Below are 25,412 nucleotides of genomic sequence, written 5' to 3'. Positions count from 1 at the left end.
ATTCTGTGAATATCAACATCGTAGGATTGTTTCATATTTTATAATAATTTAGTAGTTATTCTACGAAGTAGAAATAAAAAGAAACGTATGATTATAGTCTTTCGTTCCATAAAATTGAAAAAATGAATTACGTTGAAATACCGGAGATCCTATACAGATTAATATAATATAAGATACACACCCACTTTGTACGACAATCCTGAAACGGTGAAATAATTTTACAAAATGAAGATGAATCAAAATATGATATTTTTTTATTTCTTTCGTGCTGCAAGATCGAAATCATAAATCATATTAAATTGTAAATTGTAAAAATCCTTTGTGGTATATACTTTCTATAATAATCGGGCAATAATTCTATAGAAGATAATAAAAATATTCTTCAATACAATGCCCGTACGAATCACGAATCTGCTATGATTTACACGAAATAGAAGTTTCAAAAATTTTCAACAAATTTTCTATAAAAAATCCAACCAAAATAAAATTTCCAATACATAAACTTATATAACTATCATTCCTTCATCCGTTAAAAAAATTCCAATCGAAGAAACGAAAAAACCATCCAATTTCACAGCGCTAACGCTGATCCATCAAAATTCGAGCAGGTAAACGAAAGTAGATCGTTTCGAACGGCGACGGCAACAGCGTCGAGATTTTACGAAACGAATTCGATAGAAAGCATTTTTTTGCTACGTGGGCGACGAGATTTCACAAGGGATTTGCGAAATGCGTTGACCTGCAGCAACGATCGGTGAATGATTTACTAGCCGAGGATCGAATCGATTGTGAATTGAAAGTCCAATGAGCTGATTCTGTTAGGATTTCGCGAGACCGATCTTTATCGAATTGGCGGAAATGGTAATCTTCAGTTATACGTCAAACAGTGAGTCAAATCGCATTATGCATACGTTGAATCACTGGTCAAAAAATAAGTATAACTCTATTTCGTCGTGGAAAATGTTTAAAGATTAATAACTACGCGTATTTAGCGCGGAATGAGTTGAACATAATATTTCCTCTTCTTATCAAAATTATTATCGTGTTTGTTCCACATGTGAAATTTGCGAAAAGATATTTGATACGAGGAATTATGGAAAGAATGATTGATTTATATGATTGTTAATGAAATGTCTAACATAGAAAATATAGAAGGAATTTGTTTTATCAAATAATTTTGTTTGTAACTAATTTTATAATTTTAAAAATTCGAATTAACTACGATAATTTAATTAATTTTCCATCGATTCGGTCAAGGAGAATTCTTCTGAGAAATCTTCCAATGCAGTATAATTTCTTTTAACAATTAACCAAGGCTTCTTGCTGATTATAAAGTCGTAACTAATTAAATGAACATTTCGATAAGAAAATATATATAAAAATGAATTTAATAAGCGTTTAATTCTGAATACAACTAGCATCCATATCGAAACACAATTATAAAAATAAGCAAAGGAAGTAAAAAATTAGAACTTTGGCGATAAATTTACTCCATTTCAAACACACAAGGATCGCCTTAAAATTACATACGTCTAATAGTTGCTTCTAAGTAAATATTAACTGCAACGTAAAACATGTTAAGGCTATATTAAGGTAAAAAGTGCAAACAACAGCCGCGTAAAGTCAGTATAATCATTTGAACGTATTAAATTACTATAAGCTTAACACTCAAGTGGTATTATTTGTTCATTGATGACGATAGCAATTCATTTGTATTAGAATCGGGTTACATAATACGTAACTTAATATGTGTATTGAATTTTAGGTTCGAACGAAAAATTAAATGAAATAAAAATATTTATTTTAAATTCCGAACATAAAAAGATAAAGTTATGTCACAATTAAACTGGCACGTTATGTTCAATCTGCTGCTACGACTCAAAGATATCAATTACTTAAAGACATATATTTCTATTTGCAAACATAAGTCAGCAAAGCTAAATAATAATGTAACATTAGACGGTATATCAAATTCCAAATGCAAAGATATTCTCATGGGAATCATTCATTCTCTGTAAAATAAAATTCTATCGATTACCATATTACAATAAGTGGACACTAGGATCAAGTTCGAATTATACAGAATTAAATATCGATCCAATATTAAATCAACTTAGATCTCATTTCAATGATATTCTCTTGAAAGCCATTCATACCCTATAAAAAAAAAAATTTTCCAATTACCACTACTGCAATAAATCGATAGAATGGAATTCAAATTATGCAGAACTAAATAATAATCCTACGTCAAACTAATCCAGATCGAACTACCACGTTATACTCATGAAAATCATCAATTAATCATAAAACAGAATCTTACCAATTACCCTATCGCTATAGATTAATAAAATCGAAGTTGAATTATACAAAATCGTCTAATAATTCTGTATTACGATATACAAATCATTAATTTTCTATCAAATAAAATTTTACCAAATAACGTACTGTTACAAATCAATAGAATCGTACTGAAATTATGCAAAACCAAATAATCCAATATTCGATTAAACAACATCGAAATTTAGACAAAATTATAGAAAATAATAAAATAAAATTTTACCAATATTAAATCAATCAAAATCTAAAATTCAACGATATTCTCGTGAAAACCATTTACTTTCCGCAAAGTAAAATTCTGATAATTATCCCACCGCTATATAAATTAGCGGAATCGAGTTAGTATTACGCAAAACTAATTTCGGTCGGATCGAACAGAGAATAGCCGGCCGGCGAACAAGCGGCGGGTGAGGTCTGTATCATGATCGAGCCACAATCGACGCAATTATCACGGCTGCGCAAAAAGCTGACCGCAATGGCGAGGTCGTTTATAGTGCATGACGAACGACAATAACGATTCCGTGATAGAGTCGCCAGAAGTTTTCCGGCCGCGGCTGTAAAACTCTTTCGTTTCCTGTTCGACATCGAATCTAACCGTCGCGCCACTCTTTTGCCTTTCTTTACTCCACCCTGCATTTTCTTTTCTTCCCTGTCCCTTTCTTTTTTCTCGTTGACTCGTCCAAATGATTTCGTCACGATTGCCAACCGCGATAAACCGAAACGAAATGGTTCACGTTACGATATCGATGCCGTGCAAGCGTTGCGAGGATTATCGTCGTGAATCGACGAAAAACACAATGAGCGAAGAAAATGCATCGTCTCGCCTTGCCAACTCGGAAAACTTATCGCGCTTAATAGGCAGACGTAAAAGAAGTTTTCTAAGAGGCGTAAAACGAGATATCTCCAAAGTAGAACGTATTGCAGCGATTTATTTACGTGAATTATTTTAGGGAATTATTACGCGATTTATTTTAGGGTATTGATTCAGATCGATTAATTAAAAATGCGAAGGTGGTTTCATATTTCGTTAATTAACTTGAAATTTTTGATATTATCTACTATTAAATAAATTCACCGGACGTATAGTAGTTTTAATGTAATTTGTTTCAAAGATGAAACGGAAATATTGATGATTCTTTTTAAGTGTATTAAAAACGATTCAAAGATACCAATTAAGTGTATAAAAAATCACTTAAAACGATAAATACTGAAGCAGGATAAAAATATTTAATATAGAATTAATATAATTTTGTTTCCCAGAAAGTTTTTAGAATTTCTTAAAAATTTGTTTATAATATTAGTGGAATACGAGAAAAATAAATTATGTTTGCTTCTTGCTTGAAGGAACAATTTCAAACGTTTTCGAACCACGTGTTATGCATTCCATGCATTCTTAACCACCCCTCTATCTCCATCGTTCTTTTCGTGTGCGATTCCATCAATTCGCAAATTCCATCAAATCATCTACATAACGATATTTCAATTAATAAAGTATAAGAAATTTGTTACTTTGGATATAATTAATATATCAGAAATAAAATTAAAATGAAAAAACATAAAAAAAAGTATTGAAAAAAAGAAAAAAAGTCATAAAACGAAAAGTTCGAAATAAAACGCGCAGTATCAAAATTTGAACGATCAGTCAGCCTAAAATAAAATATCACTTTACATTAAAATCTATTTCAGTATTAACTTGATCGCACCTAAAAACAGTTTTCGAATCGAACCTTCTCATAAAAAATTCTTGACTTTCGACACAAAGAGAAGTACTTCACGAAATGATACATTTTTCAATCATCGATATTAACACCACCAAAAAAAAAAAAAAAAAAAAAAAATTGAACTAAAGTAAATCCAAATAAACACCAAGTACAATAAAAATCATTACCAATATCATAAACCAAAAATCCAAAAAAATGAAAGAAGGCTCGAAGTTGTTTCCACAAGATTCGATAGATCCAATTTCTATGCGATTTTTCGTCACGTGTATTCGTAAACGATACTCAATTTTCATTGCATATAAAAAAAAAAATAACTATACGCGATTCTAACGAAATATAAGTTTTCAGCGAGGAAGCGACATGTTCAACGTGTACCTGTCCAAGGTAAAACGATCGCGTGAACGAAATGAAGAACGACGCACGGGCCGAACGCGGCACACGAACTGAACACGAAAAACCGACTGGACCCTCTCGTGAAACTTCGGTACCGGTCGCCTGATGTCGTTTCAGCGTATGCAGCGTTCCATTCGGTTCCGCTCGGTTCCGTTCAGTTCCACGGAAACCACGATACTGATGGGCATCGAGCTTCTCCTGCGCGCTTCCCTCTTTTTCGCCCCCATTAATATACTCTCTCTTTACCTACGTTTCTCCCCTCGATTCGACCACGTCTTCTTTGACCTTGTTTTTTCCCTTGTTTCTTTTCCTTCCATATTAAATTTTTTTTTTTTATTTTTTTTCTGTTATAACAAAATTTCTTTTTAAATTCTTGCATGCGTAGCTGTTACTTAGAATAATCTTTTTAACAAATTTCAGCTTTTTAAATATTTCTTAGTGACTTTTTAGAATAATTTTGCTAAAGATTTTATAAATTTTTTTTCCATGTTTGTCTAGCGTAGCTGAAATTCTTCTTTCATTTGTGAGTTATGCGCGAGCGTTTCGCCGTTTAATCGAATTTGACGCGAGGAATTTTGTACTGGAATGTTTGTCTTTTTTGATATTTTTCTTCTTAATTTCATACTCTGAAATTTACTCTACGGATGTATTTCCTTTCTTAGTTTACCGTCTTAGTGTCTATTTAATTACTCGGTTAGTCTCTGTTTCCTTAAAGGAGTTTCTCCTCGCGACATGCTTTAATTTACAATAGAATAAATTTCTTTTGTTCTTCCTTTAATTTTTTGTAACAAAAGAACGCGATCCTTTATCGTTTTCAATGTTTTACGATCAAATTATTCTTTCCAGTATAATCCGTTTTACCTTCTACCACAAGCTTTCAACCACGTTTTCAATATTCTCCCCCTTTTGTGTTTCCCCTTGTAATTCTTAATTCCAATCCACTCTCTACTTCATTTACAAAATCTTACCCTAAAACTTTCCCTCTATATTACACCCTTACTTCATCATCAATATCATCTTACCGCAGAATACCTCATCTATCTAATCGATCTATCTCTGCGTTCCTTTCCTTTTTAGATACTCTACCACAGAATTGTCACCTCCATTAGACACTAGCAAACATAATCTAACAAACCTAAACATCTCCATCTCCTCTTCATCCCTCCAATTTCCTCTTTACCACGATCTTACAAAGAAACATTTCCCTAACCAACTTCTAACTATTAGTACCATCAAGCGTAATCCAACTAACCAATTTAAACACCTGGTTTCCTTCTTCGTCCCTCCAGTTTTCTCTCTACCACAATTTTAGCGACATTCTCCGAACCAACCACTAACCATTATTACTACCAAGCATAATTCAACTAACCAATCTAGCTACCTCGTTTTCTTCCTCGTCCCTCCAATTTCCTCTTTATCACAATTTTACAAAACGACATTCCCAACGAACCTCTGACCGTTATTACGAATATAACTTCATCATGCTGTATCCTCGTCGTATCCACGAATTACTCGACCTTACCGCGCCTCATTTCTTTTTTTTTCCCTCGTTTCGTTTCTCTCACCTGTCTTCACTCCGTCTCTTCCTCTCTTCCCTCCATCGGTTTCCTGTTTCGCACGACTTTCGGCCGCCAACGACTGACCGAGACTACCAAGCCGCCGTGCGAGCAAGCGTGTCCGCGGGGGTGGCCGTTCGCCGCGACTGCGCCCCTTTTTTCGCCACGACCACCCCCTCCAGCTACCCTCTCGGGCATCGCAGCTCGTACGCGACAACACCGTACACATTCTCCGAACGGGACTAATTTCCTCGTGTTTTTTTTTTTCCCCTCCTCGACCGTACGGTAATTTGTCGCGTCGTTGCTGTTGCGAAATTGTTTGCAATCGACCGCCCCTTGGTGGACGCTTCTCCGCTTTCCTCCGGTAAAGAAAAAAAAAAAAAAAAAAGGAAGCCTCAGGAGTGTTGGAATAACTCGATGATGGATGATCTTTTGGTTTGGATTAGCACAATTTTCAGTTTTACCCTGGAATTTCGTTCGAGTTCGACTCGTGTTTGTTTGTAGGATTTGCGTTGACGTTTGCTGTTGGAGGTAGTGTTAGAAGATTCGTAGTGTAGTTTGTGTTGTTTTTCACCGCCTCTTGGTGGTCACACCGTCTCTGCTCTTCTCTGGAAAAAAAGCGAGAGTTCGGGATGTTTTGAAATAATACGACGATGGATCTTCTCACTTGGGTTAGAGCATTCTCGGCTTTATTCTCGACCCTTATGAGAGTTCGGCTCGTGTCTGTTTGAAGGGCTTTGTATTTAACTTTGTAGAAGCATTAGTCGGTTTATAGCATTGTTTGAATTGGTCCTGAGTATTGGCGGTGTAATTAGGAATGGGAATGATATTTATAAGATCATAAGGTTAAGAATTCTAAGAAAAATAAGTAGAAGACAAACAGAATATACGATATATAATCACGAAAATAAATAGAAATGTCAAGTATCATAATATTCAAGGTACGAATTAGACTCTACTTAAGAATTTCGTGGAGAAGAGCAAAGACTGGAAAATCTCCCCATTTCATAGAAACGGTCTCCGTGTGTTTTATAATATCTCGTTGAAAGAATGGCTTGATAATTTTTATGAAAACGACGCAGGTAAATTAATCTAGAGAGGAAAAAGAAGTCACGCAGCAAGGTAGTCGCTGTGTTAAAACATTAATCGTCTATACTGTGTGAATAGCTGAAGAAAATGGCGAAATTTTTAAACGACAAAGGCACGTTATTTCGTAATTACCAATGATATCTACATAAGCTTTATTTAAGATTCAAATTTATCACCGTCCACTAAAGTCATTTGACACCTTTTTCCGGAAAGCTCTAAATAAATTATCCAACTCTATCACACTGCTTTTATCGACTTAGATTCTTTTTATTCGTTTCGTTATTCATATTTTCTCTACTGTACGATTATTTATAGAATAATGTGACGAGCCAAAAATCTCAGTGATATAAGTCAAGATTCTAGTCACGTATCTCAACTCTTAAAAATAGTATCCTCTTAGCTTCATAATTAAGTAAGTTATAATTTTATCTTTTTTTCGCAATACGAGGTAATATAGCGAATTTTTATAAGGATAAACGAGAAACGTCGTTTTATGAAATATAATAAATGGACTGATTTACATCACTATGATTTTCATTCCATATAATATTATTAAAATACTAGTATTTTCTTAAAATTAGAAATTCTCGAATCTCTCATCGTTAGATAGCAAAAAGAACATACGTGGAAAACGTAAATCATCAATACAAGTTTCTAAGAGTAGCTTATAATATGATACAAATATTACCGTTATCTATAAAATTCCGATAAACCGACTTTTCAACTCAGTTGTTCAAACTTTGCCCAATGAAATATCACACAATCTCTTTTTATTTTTATTCCGACTTCTTCTTCTTCTTAGAAAAACAAAACTTCCAAATGATTTATATAAAAATTACCATAATATTACCATAATAAAAATTCTTTGTCGCATTATTTACCAAACCAATGCTTCCTCGCCCGCGGCAAAAATACTCTAACGACCACAAAACGATAAAGAACGACGAACGTAGAACAACGAAGTAGCAAACACGGTTGCCATAAAAATTCAGCGAACGCCATTTGCATATTGCGAAAATTCTACTTCGGTGTTAGATGGAATCCGTGTTCGTCGAAAAACGAATCATGCAGGTACGTGGTTTGGCCAACCGGAGAATCGCTAGAAATTGAAATGAGCGCGAAGAAAAGAAACGGGCAATTCGGGTCGAGAAAACTGGAACGTCCACGTTCCGCCCACGCGTCTCTATCCGCGATCGATAGTAACACGTCGCTCGGACTACACCGTTGGCATAATCAATACGGACTGATATATCTGTAATAGGAGCGAAAGACAGCCGGCTAGCAAATGGTAACAAAAAAAAAAGCCGAGGGGGAGAAGAGAAATAGCGATGATAGATCGTTGACGGACGAGCACACGATATAACTTGTCGTTCGAGGAAGGGCTGACTAGCCGCAAAAATTGCGTGCATCCTGGGACAATGCTTATTCATGTTGTTTTCCCTCGTGTGGTTGCTTGTACGAGTCTTTTTCCCGTTGCTTTATTTGAATAGAAGGTAGTTTTATAAGACGTACGTGATATTTTCAACTGTGTTCGTAGATTTCTCGAATTGATTCTTCTTTAGTCTTTTCGATACGGAAATGGTAAAAATAGTAAAGGATTTATATTGCGTTTGGTAGATAAAAGATAAGATATGTAGAGCACGTGAATTGCGATTGAGATTGAGCGGCATTAAATTAATAAAAATACACGCTGTGGTAAATATAGCGAGTAATAGAAAATGATGAATATGGTGAATCCAATAAACAAAGTAACATACGCGCGGAATTATTAAATTGTAATTGAATTTTTAAAAAAGATTGCAAAAGGTGATAGGAATACTATGAACCAATTAGATTCGATAGAATTACTTTAATCAAATAAATGTTCGAGCTTTCGCGTGTTTGTAATATTAACGTGAAAGTTCGAGGTTTATAATGAATGGAAAATATCAATGTTACAATAAATCTTTAGATATCACGTAGTTTATTTTTTCAGTTACGATACATTCCGATGTTACGTGGATAAACGCGATTAATAAATTCAATTCGAATTGGTTTTAATTAAGCTTCCAACAAAACGTAATTAGAGCATCACTTTTACGAGTATATCAAAATTTCTATAATTCATAGAAGAATTCTACAATAATTATTTATCTTATCTTTGATTCGTTGTACGTATAGTATGAAGGAAATTTAATTAAAATTAATTAATTCGTCTCATTACAAGCACCGAAAGAGCGGTAAATTTGTTCATTTCCAAAGCCTATAAACTCCAATCTCTTTTCAGAAAATATTTATTTTTGTTCGTACGTTTGCATAGCACTTTATTGCGAGTGAATATTAAAAATTTCAAAGTTCAAGTTTCCAAGCAACCATCGACTGACGATAAGTTTTACCGACTACAGGTAGATTCATAAGTAGCTTCGTGTTTCTTATAATGAATGTCGATTGTCTCTCATCTATGTATTTATGTCTTTGTAAAATATTATAAAAGTAATATCATAAATGAGACTGATTATGAACTTCGTATGTAACGAATAAGTATTTTCTCGTAAAATATTATCGACTTATCCTTCACTACGCTTTTAATACCAAAATCGATATGTGTCAAAGGGAAAAAATAAAATACAGAAGTTATCAATTACATCTTTTAAATTAAGATGTAACATTAATTTGTGTACATTAATTTTGAAATAAAATAAGGATTTGAATGACTAATAGTTAATAACAAATTCCCTTTAAACATTATACTAATTAAATATGAACTATATAAATATATAATTAGAATTTTGTGTCATGGAAATTAAACGAAACATTGAAAGAACATTGAAGAACCTGTATATTATCATCAATATAATTAATGTAATTACGTGTTGTTAATTTTCCAACAAAATTCCGTTTTAACCGCAACTTGGACATTGTATACAGAATAAATTAATTCATATTATATCGTTTATTATATTGTTAATATTAACTTTTCTATTCATATCTTAATATAATCATACTGTAACAATTTATATGATTATATAAATAAATATTATGTACTAATACAAAATGTAAATACTACCGAATAAAATACATTTGATTTGAATGTAATTCTACATGATAGCACAAAAGTATTAGCTAGATGCAATAAAGAAAATTAGGAAATTTAAATTGTCTCTCAGATCTAGAAAATAGTACTCGATACTTCGTTATTTCTTTATATCTCTACTAAAGTATCAATGATTGTAACGAGTATCAACGATTTTAATGAGTATAAATGAGTATAAACGAGTAGTACTTATATTGCCACGTTATAATTAATAATACCATCAATCTTCTAACTAACTATTAGACCTATCTACCTACTGTAATTACGTAGAAACATCAGTGAAAGTACAGTAAGCTCATCTCCAAATTACATCATTAGTCTGTAATCTCATTTGAACGCGGCACATGATTTCTCTTCTCTGAGGCATCATCGAACGAGACACAAAGAGAAGAAGAATTACTAAATAGTCATAACAATTTATTTCGTCTCAATCTCGTGTCAAAGAGTATTGCGTTAATTGAGAAGTTCAAGATAGTAAAGGATGCAAGTTCAAAAAATAATAAAAACCGAACCACTTCGTAAACAAAAATTCCATGCAGAATGTAACAAAAAGAAGAAGAAGACATTTGTTTAAATATCATTAATATCTTATCCTTAGGGCATGGTATAAAGTACGTACAAATAAATACGTGTAATTAATTTTATACATTATTTTTACCACTTATTTTTCCTTTTCCTTTCTTTATAGATCCTAAAGATTATAGCGTTCGAGCGATAAGTGGATTGTTTCTTGTACTTGTACGATTCATCGTTTGAACTCATCAATTACGTAGAACAGAGAATATTCGTGTTAGAATAATTAGACCTAACTAATGACAAGCGTGGCTTACTTATTAATCCAATTTCATGGCTGTCAATTTAGCTTTGTTTAAACGAGACAAAGAACACCGGAATATCACGTACAGATACTATTGCAATCAGTCGCAAGTTGTTATTGTATAGCACGTATTCGCGTATGCACGCGTGGAATAATCGCTAACCAACTTGCGTGCCTTTACAATGTAACAGCCTTATGTATTCATAAAGTGCATCAATTATTCATCAGGCTTGGAGCTGAATGGGCCACGAGAAGAAAATCGCTAAATTTCCTTGCTTTCTCAGGCTTACTTGTTAGCTATGTTTAAAGAAATGCGAGACGCGGGATGATCCATCGTCGATTATGTAACTTTTTTGCAATTATTACAAGCTCAATTACGATGTTGGAACACGGAAGAAATGTACGGATCTGATGAATAACACGAAAGGAAGCAAATATAGATACTTATACGCAGGTATACACACGCGTAACAACTTAAATCCGACGCAACGCGTTCCGTATTGCGAGAGAATTAGAACACGTCGACGGATCTGCAATTATAGAAAGTATCTAATTACAGAAACGTTAAATGGTAGAAAAGTATCAAAGTATCTAAGTTCTTCGTGATACGATGTTCGTTTTCAAGTATTTTATTGGGAAAGGATTGATCAAGGAATAGCTTTCTTTGCTCGATGAAGATATTAATTACTAATTTATTAGTAAGGGAAACAAGTCGTTTAAGAAGAATTTATGAAGCTACTTAAAGAAGAAGTTTTTGAAATAAACGCTACACATACCGCTTTATAATATGTTGATTCTCTGAAGATAAAACATCTTCCCATTCTTCCCAATTTCTTCTTAACATGAATCTTTTAACCAAATTCATAGAATAAAAGTTAGAAATAAAACCTGCAACTTCAGTCTTGTCTTACAATGATCAATTAAACGAAAACTTTGAATAGCACGTTTTGAAGGAATTTTTATTGACAATTTTGTTAAAACTAGAACTACCGAAGTAGTCAAAATCGATGGTTATTTTCCATAAGATCAGTTTTACAAATTTACAACGATCCATTTTAGGGCAGTTGAGTGATGTATCTTAAAATAATTGTATTATATTTATATATTTTTCTTATTTTTCGTATATATATTTCTTTGTACACCGTACATTTGAATTTGTTGCTCTTACACTCCACGAATTATATACTTTATATATTTTTAAAATCCTACACCGCAATAGTTGCAGTGTTAAGAATCCAATCGTCTTGTTCGCAACGACCAAACACAAGACAGCGAAGCACAAAGCGAATCACATTCTGTTATCTACTAAGCCCTGCAACAGATCAAACAACTCCCATTCTCTCAGCGGAATTAAATCGAATCAAGAATAAAGGGTAAGGAAGAGACGGAGCGTTGATTTACTCGGTTCTCTTGGTGGCAACAGAGACTTTATCTTTATCGTTGGTTCGCACGGTCTGTAACGGTGCTGAATTCCCTTGGGATCAGTCGTCGTAGCACAAGTGTAGGATGCAAATTCGCCCGACGAACCCTTGGAATTCGACGACGCTTCCGCTGTTTTGATCGCGGTTCACCGAGAGTTCACAGCTACGATCGCGTCGCATTTACATCTGAATAAGAGCGAAAAGAAGCAAGTGAACGCGCTTTCAATTCTCGTGTATTCCGAATTCTATTTGAAAATAGGATAGAGCATAGGTGAATTTGCTGCTGATTGAGTGGCAAGTTGGATGCGATTTTGATCACGTATTTCAAGATGAGGTTACGGGGTTGTCGCGTTTAAAGAAAGGTGGTTTCTGGAGAGCAAATTTGGAATATTTGTGCGTGTTAAATATGTAAAAGATACGTAGTGTTTAAAATACGTGTATGTAAAAGTGCAAAATATGTCAAAGGGCAGAATAAATAGATAACAATAAGAAGACGTATTGGGATTCTCAAACCGTTCGTGATAAATTGAAACTTACTTACAAACGTAAAATAGATATTTAATGATAATTTAACACAGATTTTAAGTATTTTCGCGTGTACTATAAAATATATGAAATATTTAATTTGCGATAGAATATTTAACGATAGATATTTAACAATATCTTTGCAATTATTCTAATATTCTATGATCTGTTTCTTCATAAGCTGTTTCTTCGAACTTGCAATTTGCAGGTAAAATATAATGTTTATCTACTTATACGTATGATATATATATTAAAATATCATAAATGTTCGACTTGATTAATTAATTATTCTTGATATCGGCTAACCTTCAGAGGAAAAACATTACGAAAGAAAAAGCAACGCATTGATCTTCCTATCCCGATGTTTGCACACAGTCATATTGATCAATCGTCTTCCATATCTAAACAGATATGCGGAGCTTGCGAAATTTCTTTACACAGAATTGCAATAGGTACAGGGACGCACTTGAAATTTCTTTATGTACCTACATATAAGTACACTCGATGGAAAGTAAGCGAGACAACTAAGGTGGTATTTTGTAAACGTAATTTTATCGACACGAATCGACACACTTAGAAGAATTATCTATTTCACGCTCTCACAAGCATTTTTCAATCGTTTCTAAATCAACAGAATGTCATGTTATATGAAATGTCGATTTTCTAAATCATTTTTTTGTTTTTTTCAACAGCTATTTTTATCTTTTTATTTGAAACTGACAATTTTCTCTGTCAAAGATGATTTTAATTTCTTCGCATTTTTATACTATACAAACGCATTTTTTCGTAACTCGTTGAAAATCAGATATTTCATACGTTACAGCTTGATATTTCTTCGTATTTTATAAATATATTACTGTTTCAATAGTTCAAATATCTTCCATTTTAACGCTGAGACTATCAGAGTAATCGAATCGAGCAATCATTCGTAATTTTTCGTAATTTTATAAATTTACAGCGATGCATTTTGAAAGATTCGAGCGATCTTCTATTAAATTTCTAGATAAACTCGTTGATTTGTCTTTTCCTTGCATTATATGTTCTATTACAAGTACATACATATCTTGTATATCCTTTTACATATATTTTCTTTTCGCAAATTACGTTCAGGTATTATTTTCCATATACACGGAAATTTTCATGTTAAGTTTCTCTTTCATAGAAATTTGATACCTACGTTCTTCGATCATTAGCAATCCTGCTATTAAACCGTGTCTAAAATCTTACGTAATCAGCCAGAAACAAACGCCAAAGGATATTGCTCGAGAAAAGGAAAAGGAAATTAGCATACACGATTCAAAGATAGGATGCAAATCCATCGCCGATCGATCTTTCGTACACGATCGATCGTTCCTCCACGATCGACGTGTTCTACATTTAAATACGCATAAAGATCGAATCGATTACGAAATTGTCGCACGTGGAATAGCAGAAAATCACTGCGTGCTGGTTCAACGACATCCAGAAAAATTTGCAACGGGAGTAGAAAAAAGATAGCAGACAAATCAGAGACAGAAAGTGTATTTGCATAACGAGCCACTGATAAATCAATCTATTGGCGAAGAAAGGAATCGCGAGGTGAAGCGTCGACAGGAATAAACAAGCGTGCAATGTGAAACGTGATTTCGTTTCGAGGCTCGTTTCGATCATTTCTACGGAGGATTCATGTTAATTGACGGTGAGATCGTTGACTGAGTATTCAACGAACGGACGTAAATGAGGAGAAAAGCGGCAAGTATCGGCTAGAGCGAAACGGTAACGTCACGAGGTACCGTTATGTACATTATTCGTAATATTAGATTGATATTCGTTTGATACGATAGTGGCGTTTAAGATGCTTTGTAATAGCATCGTGGCAGATACAATGACGAAGAAAAATATCCCCATAAATTTGTCCTAAAGAATATGATTTATTTACCTACGCAATCTTTTTCTAAAGTATGATTCTCCAATAATAACGTTCAAACAGGAGTAAAAATCATTTACGATATTTAAACGATATTTATCGTAGATCTAAAAACAGCATAGTTACGATAGTTTTAATTCTTGAAACATTATGTAGAAACTTTAGAGCCATTATTTCTTTGATTCTATATTAATCCCAAAATGTTTTCAGAATCGATTTTTGTATCGATTTTACGGTAATGTAAATCTTACGCTCGTCGTTTTTTTAATTCAGTTTCTATTATCCATCTTTATTGCCCACTCTTATCGCGCAGTTGTTTAATAATACAAATTACGATACCTTGTCTGAGCTTTAGACTCGAAGAACAGATTTTACGAAACGATCGTATGTTTTATCAATCTATACCAAAGTTTACGGTAGTTCCTCGGTACACGTGTGAGTACGATTAGCTCGTAACAAACATCGTAAGCTGCTGAACGTAAGTTTTCTTCTCGTAAGGGGAAGAGATTCGACCACAAGCGGTTAACAAATAAATGACGAGGCTCGTATTCGATGCGTAGTCGGAGATTTCTCCGATCGAGTCGAGGTGAGCGCGAGCTGAAACTTTTCAACGAAGAGCAAAACGTTTCCGCGTTGCACGTCTCTCTACGGCAGATGCGTGCGAAAGGAACAACTGAACGCGAAAGTTCGCGTTTTATGACCGTGGCATTACGCCGGCGGCAGCCCGGTTGAAACGTTAACGATCGAAACGTTTTCCTGTCTAAGCGACGATGATTCGACGAGTTTCATAATCCGAGGGTGAAATGCTCCAGCCACGCACACCATCATTCTCGAGAAAAGTTGAGAAACGTTTGAAACGCGTTCGATTACACTACGTTGGATACAAGTCGAGTTTCTGTCACTCACAAAATCTCAAGTAAATCTTCAAATCTTTCCAACTTCCAATTTTTTGAACGTTTAATTCGACAAGTCACGCTAGAATCTCGAGATCGTTAAATTAACTTCGTCGAATCCATCCAAACGAATGAACTGTATAAACAAAAGATGTTAAACGCAGTGCAGAAATTCCAATTCCTTTCTATCGTTACCAACTACACGATAAATTCCAATAAAATCTTACAAAATAAAAACCGTCAAACTTCTCACATTCAATCTACAATCTTACACGTACTTCACGAAATAGCAATAGAAAAGTGCTAAAAAAAGGAATATCTTTACGTCTCGAGTTCTCCAAAGTAAACTTCGAAACTTCGCCGTTCAATTTGCCGAAAGTATGCCTATCTACATACCATCGCGCAAAAGTACAGACCTCTGCATAAAAAGGTACAACGCACCTATCAAGAACAGCTCATATTCGCTATAGCTTATCCCAGAGATCAGGGAGAAGACGTACGATCGCATCTTGGTAGAGCCTGGAAAAAACTATCGCGTGCGTTTTAGCCAGCTCGGTGGACGACTCGACTCGCGTTCCTGGACGTTCCGCTTCTTCCTTGTCCGCGCAGAGGCGGCTAGAAAAAGCAAAGTGACGCGCAAGGCAGCGAGATGTATCTTGGGCAAACGCCACCACAAATCACCGCGATCGTTTCGCGAGAACGAGCGGAACCGAGTCCCTCTGGACGTCTTCTTCTTCGTCTTCTTCTTCTTCTTCTTCTTCTTCTTCTTCGACAACGAGGGGGGAAAAGAAATAGCCGGAAAAAGAGGGGAAAGTCTGGCGTGGAAAGGCTCGCGAGCACCATTTTCTCGCCTTCGACCAAGAAGCTTAATTGCGCGGATACCGTTTTAACGAAGTTGCGGGGAGAAGTTAATAAACTCTGGCTGAGCAATCAACGCTCATCCATCAGTTATATCGCACCGTGTAAAGCCTTATTGGCGAGTCGTGTTATGGTATACTATATATGCTCGGTGCCTTACTGTCTGCTGTCGTTTACCACAGAGGAACACTCGTTCAAATACTTGAACGCTTTCACCGTAGAACCTGTCGTACGTCCGAGAAATACAAACTATCAAGGCTTATAATTATTACGACGAACAATTGGGTATCCTTCTTTTAAAATTTACTGTACAATCCGCTGTGAGATCTACGTCTTAAACGTAAATACGCGATACATATATAGGAGACGATATTTGTTAAGTTTCGTCGATATCGTTATTTTTTAATCGACGGTGAAAGGGTTAAAAGTTGTTTGAATGACACGAAAGTTTAAAGAAGGCAAATATGGGAACGAAGGTGAATCGCGTTTCTCGATGAAAGTCTTAAAACTATGACTCGCAAAGTCGAAGACCTGTATGGCTGGAATTTTCTAATCTGAAATTGAATTGAAGTTGAAACTGGATTCGGACGAACAGGTATTGACGAAAGTAATGCGAAACAAATCTTTGGAATTCCTCTGTAGCTTCGATAGTATAAGTTGATCCAAGTTCTTTTAAAAGATTACATTAGTAGTTTGTCGTGTAAAAAATCATTTTTATGGCATATCTCTCGTGCAAAAATTCAGATACGTATACGTAGCTCTGCAATTTTGAAACAATTGAAACAATTTGTACAACGTATGTATTAACAACGTTAACGAACAGAATTCGTGCAAATAGAAATAGAAATAGAAAAGATTATCGCACGAAGACATCGATCCTTAATCAGTCAATTTCGCGATTAAATCGTATCTTGTAAGAAACGAGTAGCTATGGAAGAACTTTTGAACGACCGTGTACATCCGATTCTTCTGCCGGCGAAACCACAAACAACACCATTCACGACGATACCTCTCCACTTGAAACCGATCCAGACCACGATGCTCGCAATCGAGGTCATACTCGTCCATAAAAATGGACGCGTTCTCGCGCCACTCCCCTGATTGTTAATCGAAGACGCGATCGAACTACGAAAAACAGAGAAACAAGTGGGCACGTTGGCTTAATTGCCGAGTTAATCTTCGAACAAACCACGGCACGCTGGTACAGTCGATCAACGACAAGAGGTTTCTTATTTTCACGAGGGGTATCGATAATCTTGCACTTCCTACGACGCTGATTACGTTCCTTTCTTCGTTTTCGTTCGCCAGAATGGCGCCGCTCTTCCAACGATTCGCTACGATTCTCTGAATCCTTGTCGTATATCTCGATCGACTTGCAGCGTGCTTATTAACCTTTTTTTAATCACCGATCATTCGTTAAATATCGACGAGAGCGCGAAAGGAGAGACGTAATTCTTAAGATGGTTCTTCTGTATCCATTAATCGTCGCAGCACCCGTTTCATGATCGTAAAGACAAATTCGTACAAATTCTTATAGCTACGACCTTCCACTTTTTAATCTAATTCTTTAAATTAATAAATCTCAATAAAAAAAGATCTATTACTGTATAAGTGATATGATAATATTTGTATTTCTATCCGCCTTGAATTCCCCACGAGTTCGGAATATCTTCCGTAATAATAGAATGACTCGTAGTCATAATCGAGTAACAATATCTGGAAATTGTATTTCCTGATAAAAGCAGCTGCAGTGCTTGCGAAAAGCCTCGGCTCTAATAATTTGATTGTACAAATGAAATAGCTCGAAAGTACTTGAATGTGCAAAGTATGAAATTTTCTTATATTCTCAAGTCTACTCTGCGTATCATACTTTAACGTTAAATAACATGACCTAAAGTTTTGTTAAAAATGTATTTAAAAAATATACGTCCCAGAACTCTACTTAATCCTGTAGTTTTCCTCTGGTCCGTATGACACACAGTATTATATTTTTATAGATACTATTAAATTAAATAATTACTAAATATTCAATTTGATATCCAATATTATTTCACTACTTTCTCTGTACACTCCACACATTTTACGAATAAAACGTTCGAAAAAAGAAGTAAGAAGAGCAGAACGATTAATGACCGAAGCAACAGCCCTAATAAATTCTCCGTAACTGTGCAAAATCACCAAAGATCTCAAGGATCCGCAGATTACTCACCACTTTGCAGTTTCTCCAATCCCAACTGCTTTCCACTTCCTCCAATTCCACGTTTCACTTCACAATTCACCTGCCATCGGAAGATACACCTCCTGTATTTATTATTCTCACTTTCCAACCCCGAGCAACGTCCTCGCTATATTTCGTTGCGCTCGGTCCAGCACGGATTGTCCCAACGAAAGCAGAATCGGTGAATAGAGACGCGCGATTAATCAAGCAGAACCCGCGTGCTTTTATCGTGTCCCTCGTGCGGAACTTTATCGTCGCGTTGCAGAGATAATGCCGGGCCGTCTGCACGCCGACACGCTCACAGCGTCCCCGAAGCCTGACGCGCGTTAAATCGCGTAGAAATCCAGGTTGGATGTGCACCGGCCTGAAGCCGCAGAACTCGCGTCCCTGACCTGCTCAACCGGTGGCCTCGATGAATCACGCGACCGGTAGATCTTCGGCAAGACAATCGACGAAAGTTCTCAGTCGGTTGCAGGGTCAGGGCACTCACTTTCGATTATAGCCAAACGCTTTGTTTCTAATTAATTAAGTAGATTATTTCGTTGGATTTGGTTAGCAGATCGACCTTTTTTAACGTGGATCGATAGCCAGTTTCGTCGATGTTCCGTTATTGGCTTTCTTGCTTCCCTAAGGTTTGCAAGCTTCTTATAGCTGGGTTCTAGGAACTCGCACAGGGCACTCACATTCGATCGTAGTTAAACACTTTGCTTTTAGTTGGTCAAGAAGATTATTACGTTGGATCAGAGTGCTAGATCGATCTTTTAACGCGATTTCATAGTCAATTCCTTTTTTGCTTATGAAGCTTATATACGATTTGCAAGCTTCTTATAGGTTGGTTCTGGCAATATTCTGTAAGACGCTGTGAGCTTTCGTTCGTTGGTTTCGTAAAGTTTGTATAATTGTGCACGCGGACGTTCGTGAACTCTTATAGTTCACCTTTGTAGATATTGTAGAATCGTGCGAAGGTTTTTAATCTTGTTTGTATTGTTCACTCGTAGCAGTAGATTTTGCAAACTTTCGCGAACATTTCCTAGATTGTGCAACTCTTTAAGAATTTTCTATAGCTTTCACAAAGTAGTCTCTTTAACTTGATTTTCTTGTTGCTTTCTCAGAATAACGTAGGCTTCCTCGATTTGCTTCTTCTTCGACATAAACGTAATTCTCTGGCAGTTCCTAGTACACTTTTATAAATTTTCATACGTTTTAAGACTTTCTTAATTTACTTTTGGAGCTTTTGTAGAGTACTACAATTTACTTTCGTAATCTTTGAAACATTTTACGACAATATATCGCATACTTTTCTTGCTTGCTCCCTTAATCTTTTACAGATTACAGTAAGCTTCCTTAACTTATCTCTATAGCTTTTGTGAAATTCTCTGAGAATCGTTAACACGCTTCTGTGCCTTTCGTGAAGTTCCATAAACTTCCTCAACTTGCTTACCTAGCTTTTCCAAAGTACTAGCAAGTTTTCGTAATTCACCGCTGTAGCGTTAACAAAGTTCTCCGAACTTCCACACTTTTCTGCCTTTCTTTCGTCGATCTATTAAATCTTTGATCTTTCTTCACCTTCTACTTTCTTCTTTCTTTCTTCTATTGCGAAAAAAAAAATGTATAATCTTCGCAAGCTACCCTTGCATTGTAGTTTAGTATAATTGTCTTGCGCTTAAATCAATGACCAGTACGCGCACTCGCTTTCAATGAAGTTTTAATTTTAACGGATTACTCTTAATTGGAGAAACCCTTTCGTTTCGAAAAGTAATAATTAAACAAATAACTTCTGAAAATTTGCAAAATTCTATTTCGAAAAATTTGTTTGCACGAACAACGAGAATATTATACAAATTAACGAGAATCCTTCGGTAGGAAAAGTGAGTTAGCAAATTAGAAAAATTTATAATTGATTGCGATGATTCTACGCGGGTAGAAAGTATGTATAACGAAGCTGTATTTAATCCTGATTACAACGGAGTATACTTTTACGAAGTCTTAAAATTCCTTCCTTTATTATCTTCAATAATCTCGAGTTCCTTATTTTACGAGAAAGCTCGTGGTATTCCTTGGGAACAATAAATTCGTGGCCTTCGAGTTTAATCTTCAACGATGTTGCAGCCCTTAATTCCAGAAGTTGTTCGAGTTCGTTAGACTCGATTGAAGTGGAAGTTTCGCGATTGCGGTTTAACTTCCCGATACGATATTTCACTCGATTTTATTACACTTTTGATCAACGAACTCCTCTTTTGATTCGATCTTTGATTAATGGAAGAAATATGTTTCTACTAACAATGTTGCGATTGGAATCTTATTTCCATTGTGAAAAGCTTCGCTTCGTACTGTACGATGTCCATTGAATAAAATGATCCGAAGAAAGGAAACGTTTCGTCGAAGCACGATCACTGAAATAAGGATTTCTGATTTAAAAAAACAATAAATATTATATCGAAACGGCGATTATCTATCGGTTCATGAAAATTTAATTCAATCCCGGAGCTTTAAATCGAACCCGTTGTTGCTATATTTTTCTATAAATCGACTCCTCTTTATCGTATCAACGATATATTATTCGTTATCTTCGAAATGTCAATACGGCTTATTATCAGGTTGCGTCTGAATAGGCTTTGAACAAACTAAGCCGGTGATTTATTCCACGATTTTACACTACGATCCTCGATACGACACTTTTCAAACCGGTTTTCTCGCCTGGTTATCTCAATTCCCTCGCTAACCTAATTCTTTCTTTTCTACTCTAATGATCGCCGTATCTTTTCTAAAAAAAAAAAAAAAATCTAACTATTATCGATTAATTTACTTTTCATTTAGAACATTTCCCGATCTCGATTTCCTAATCCCAAGACCAAAACACTTTGCTCGTCCTCATAGGAGGAAACAGTTATCGACTGATCTGAAGCTATTTTTCATTCGGAATATTTTTTTAATTTTTCAAGAGTACAAAACACTTCGATTCTCGCGGAGAAAAAAGTTATCGATGGCTAAAATTTCCTAAGCTCCAGTTTAAGACACTTTATTCGTCGTCGCTACGACAAAAAAAAAATAATTACCGATCAATCACGCTAAAATTCCTTCCTACGATGCACTGTGAAACTTCACGGCGAACGATTTAACCTTTCACTGCACGTGTTCGTCCAAACTTCGTCTCCGCCAAATTTCCATCCTTAGAAGCCGCAATACTTGGATTATCACCCGGCAACTTGCCAATCTAATCCTTCTGTGGTACCAGGCCTCGTTTTCCTCTCGATCGGACAGCAAGAGACAAGGAACTCTCGTGCAAGAAGATAGAACTCTCGATCTCGAGTTCCTTGGACTTCCTCTCGAGAGGAAGTTAACCAACAATCCCGTGGCGTAGCTCTATCTAGATCAGCAACCTGTTGATCAGTCCTTTCGACGACTCCCTTCGTTGCACGAGTCTTAACGAACAGATACCCGATCGAAAGTTTGCAATTTATTTAGAGCCAGGTCTCGTCGAACATTGATCGGCTATTTGAATTTCCGATCGATTTTCTCGCGGTTAGGTCTTTGTGCATGAGATTCGTGACGATACTGTTGTCGTGAAACGACAGACTAGTCAATAGTCGTTGGAATTACGCTTTCGAGGCTGCTTCAACTAGAAACGGATTCGTCGAGGCGTCCAAACTTGGCCATCCAACTTCTAGATGTCCAAGTTGGACTCTGCGGCGTTGAATCGGCTACTGGGTCTTCCTAGAAAGTGCTTGGTACTCCTTGATTGGAGGCAAAGACGTGTTATGATCGATGGAACATTTGTCTCGTTGCATTAAACGCAATTGTTTCTTAATTGTACAAAGGTATCGTAATTGGATTTGCTTCCTATTGGTTCTACGACTGTATCTGTTCCTCTCTGATAACGTAACGGTTGACCGCGAAGATTTTTTAATGTTTGCAGATAATATAGAAAGACTCTTTTAAAAGTACTTTGTTAGCTTCGTTGAAGGTAAGAAACTTTCTAAGCTTCTTGTACCGTTTCTTCCTGTTACTGATTCCGCAAATTGTTTTATTCAACGATCTTACACGCGTAGGAAAGTTCTGTTGAATTCTCGGACGATCGCCGAGTCTTCGCAACCGATAGTTCTCTTCTCTTACGAAGAAGAATCCCTTAGAAATCCTACTCAACCCTGCAAGCACGATTGATGTCTCTGCTCACTTCGTCGCGGTATCAACCACGCTCCTAAACACCAAACAACCCCCCACAAACACACTTCTCGATTTCTCCTTACCGCGTAATAACAACAATCACACATACACGCACAACGAGAGTCCTTCGATCTTTACAATTTTATCCAGACTTTTGCCAGAGTACAAATTTCCAGCAACGATCCTCCAACGATTGCAATTTGATTTTTCGATCTATTTGCTATCGACGAGTCTCGTGGATTATCGCGATATCCTCCGAAGGGAGGATGGAGGATAGATCAAAACATCGCGCGAACGAGGATCGAGTCGACGTAGAAGCGCGCGGACCGCGCGTTTTCGAACATGTTTCCCGGCCAAGTTCGATCGATTGGGGGCCGCGATATCGCTCGATCGGTAAGAACGGCGGCCGAGGGTTTGGCGACGAGCCGGAAGCGGCGGCGCGACCAAAATGGCGGAAGGTCAGGGTTCGCGCGGTAGATACGGACAGGGCACGCGACAACGAGACCGATCGGAAACGTGTCGAAGGATAAAACCGAGCGCACGGCGCAGGTAAGAGAGGTTTTCGAGCAACTACGAGCCGGTCAGAAGGCGGCGTGTCTTTCTCCCCTGCATCGTGCATCAACTCGACGGAGAGAGGGAAATGGCGAAACGATGGTAGGAGGTAGAGTGTAGTGCAAAAAGCACGCGGGGAGGGGAGACGTAGGTGAACGCGACAGATCTCTGTTCTCCGGGAATCGGCATCAGGATCCCGATTATAGATCGGATTAAGTACAGTACGTACTCGTACGCGACGATCAAACAGACAGATCAAATCGTCTTTGTATAATGCGACCAAAGGATTCCAGCTACCGTCCAATATATCGCGATCAACAAAATTCCGATCACTCTCGTATAACGCGAGCGAAAAAGATGACCTCGTGTCACGCGATCAAGAAATTGCAATCGACCTCGTTCCATATTTCCACGCTTTTTCTTTTTTTTTTTTCATGAATTTTTGAACGAAAATCCTAGTGGTTGTGCCCGTATATTGGGAATACTCTTCCTCTTCGTAAGATTTATAATAATATTTCGTGTATAGCATAACGCGTCAGATACTTCGTAACTTGAAAAATAAACTGTAATCTACATTTTCGTGCGTGACGTTTCTTTGCCTAGCTTGAAGTCTGGGAGGCGCCCCTACAAATATCGCCCACATATTTTTTAACCCCCATGTGTATTTCAAATTATCTGTGCAACGCTTATCTGTAATTAGTGCAATGTTAATGTCGAGAGTAAAAAAGAAAGTGTTACGTTTAAAAAGATATTCGTTGTTAATAAGATATCGCAAATAATAGCGAACGATATGAAAAATATTTCATTCTGAATGGTATCGTAAGATCACGCGCTATTAAAATTATTTCTTCGAATGGAATTTCAAACATCCATCAACTGTTACGTCTTTATTAAGTATTACGTTTCTCGCAATTTTAAACGTCCATCACCTGTTACGTCTTTATACTAAGTATTATATTTTTCGCAACAGGTATTACATAATCGAGATGATGCGTTAATAAATTTAATTGCCGGTTAATTTGAAAGTCACTGAGAAGAGAGCGGAGATATAACGGAGATTGAACGAAGATACATTTTTTTTAAATAATACTATATGTACTAAAGCCACGCTCTATTTCCATGATACTGTTTCGTCTGGAAATTGCGCGTCTGAACCGATTCTGAAAATGGAAATCATTAATTATCTGCGCGCTGCTAAAACGGTTAAAGAACATCACGATGTTGAAAGCTTGACTTAGAGGCCGGTTTTTACAGTTACGTTTATGAAAATATATACGTCTGGAATAGTAAACTGTGAATGCTTGAATTTCAATAGACCGGACGAAACTTAACGATTATCTGAGAACACCGATTTAACGAATATTATTTCAAGTGAAAATAAAGTCTAGAAATTTTTAATAAAAAATGATTCGAGTAATTGTTTACTATTTAAAATATCACTTCTTAGCTGGCAACACCAAACAACTACTGACCTAACTGAACTAACTTTCGTAGTCTTCTTTTTACGATTGTTAAAGTCACGCACGAGTCTAGCAAAATTGATGTTCGCTCTTTCTGAGATAAAAACATAGTTATACGTATTACATCACTTTAATTACGGCTAAACCTCTTGGGGAAAAAAGTAATCAACTTTGGTTTTATAAAATTTTCAATTTCATTACTCAGTTGGATAATTACTGTTCGACTTTTAGAAAAATAATAAAACAAATAACTTTGGACAAAATGACAAATGACAGAACTTACTTCTATGATTGTAGTTATCTTAAGAACATAATTATTTATATTAATCTTAAATCGTAGAGCAAATTATAAATGCAATAATGTTTGTAATATCCCTATTTTTGTCTTCTCTGTAGTTTATGGAGTTGATTAAAGGTATAACTTTAGGA

The 25,412-nt window shown here is 36.0% G+C and overlaps 1 protein-coding gene across 1 annotated transcript in view; it reads right to left on the bottom strand.

Annotated features, from left to right (window-relative positions):
* Positions 1-19,588, bottom strand: part of LOC139989697 (uncharacterized) — a 104,033-nt gene extending 84,445 nt beyond the window's left edge. The window contains exon 1 of the mRNA XM_072008218.1: positions 18,799-19,588. The gene's annotated coding sequence lies outside the window, so the exon portion shown is untranslated. The remainder of the gene's footprint in view (positions 1-18,798) is intronic.
* Positions 19,589-25,412: the final 5,824 nt, after the last annotated feature.

The sequence above is a fragment of the Bombus fervidus genome, chromosome 8 (genome assembly GCF_041682495.2).
Source record: "Bombus fervidus isolate BK054 chromosome 8, iyBomFerv1, whole genome shotgun sequence".
Lineage (NCBI taxonomy): Eukaryota > Metazoa > Arthropoda > Insecta > Hymenoptera > Apidae > Bombus > Bombus fervidus.
The sequence above is the reverse complement of the archived record's forward strand: the minus strand, read 5'-3'. Positions and strand labels throughout refer to the sequence as shown.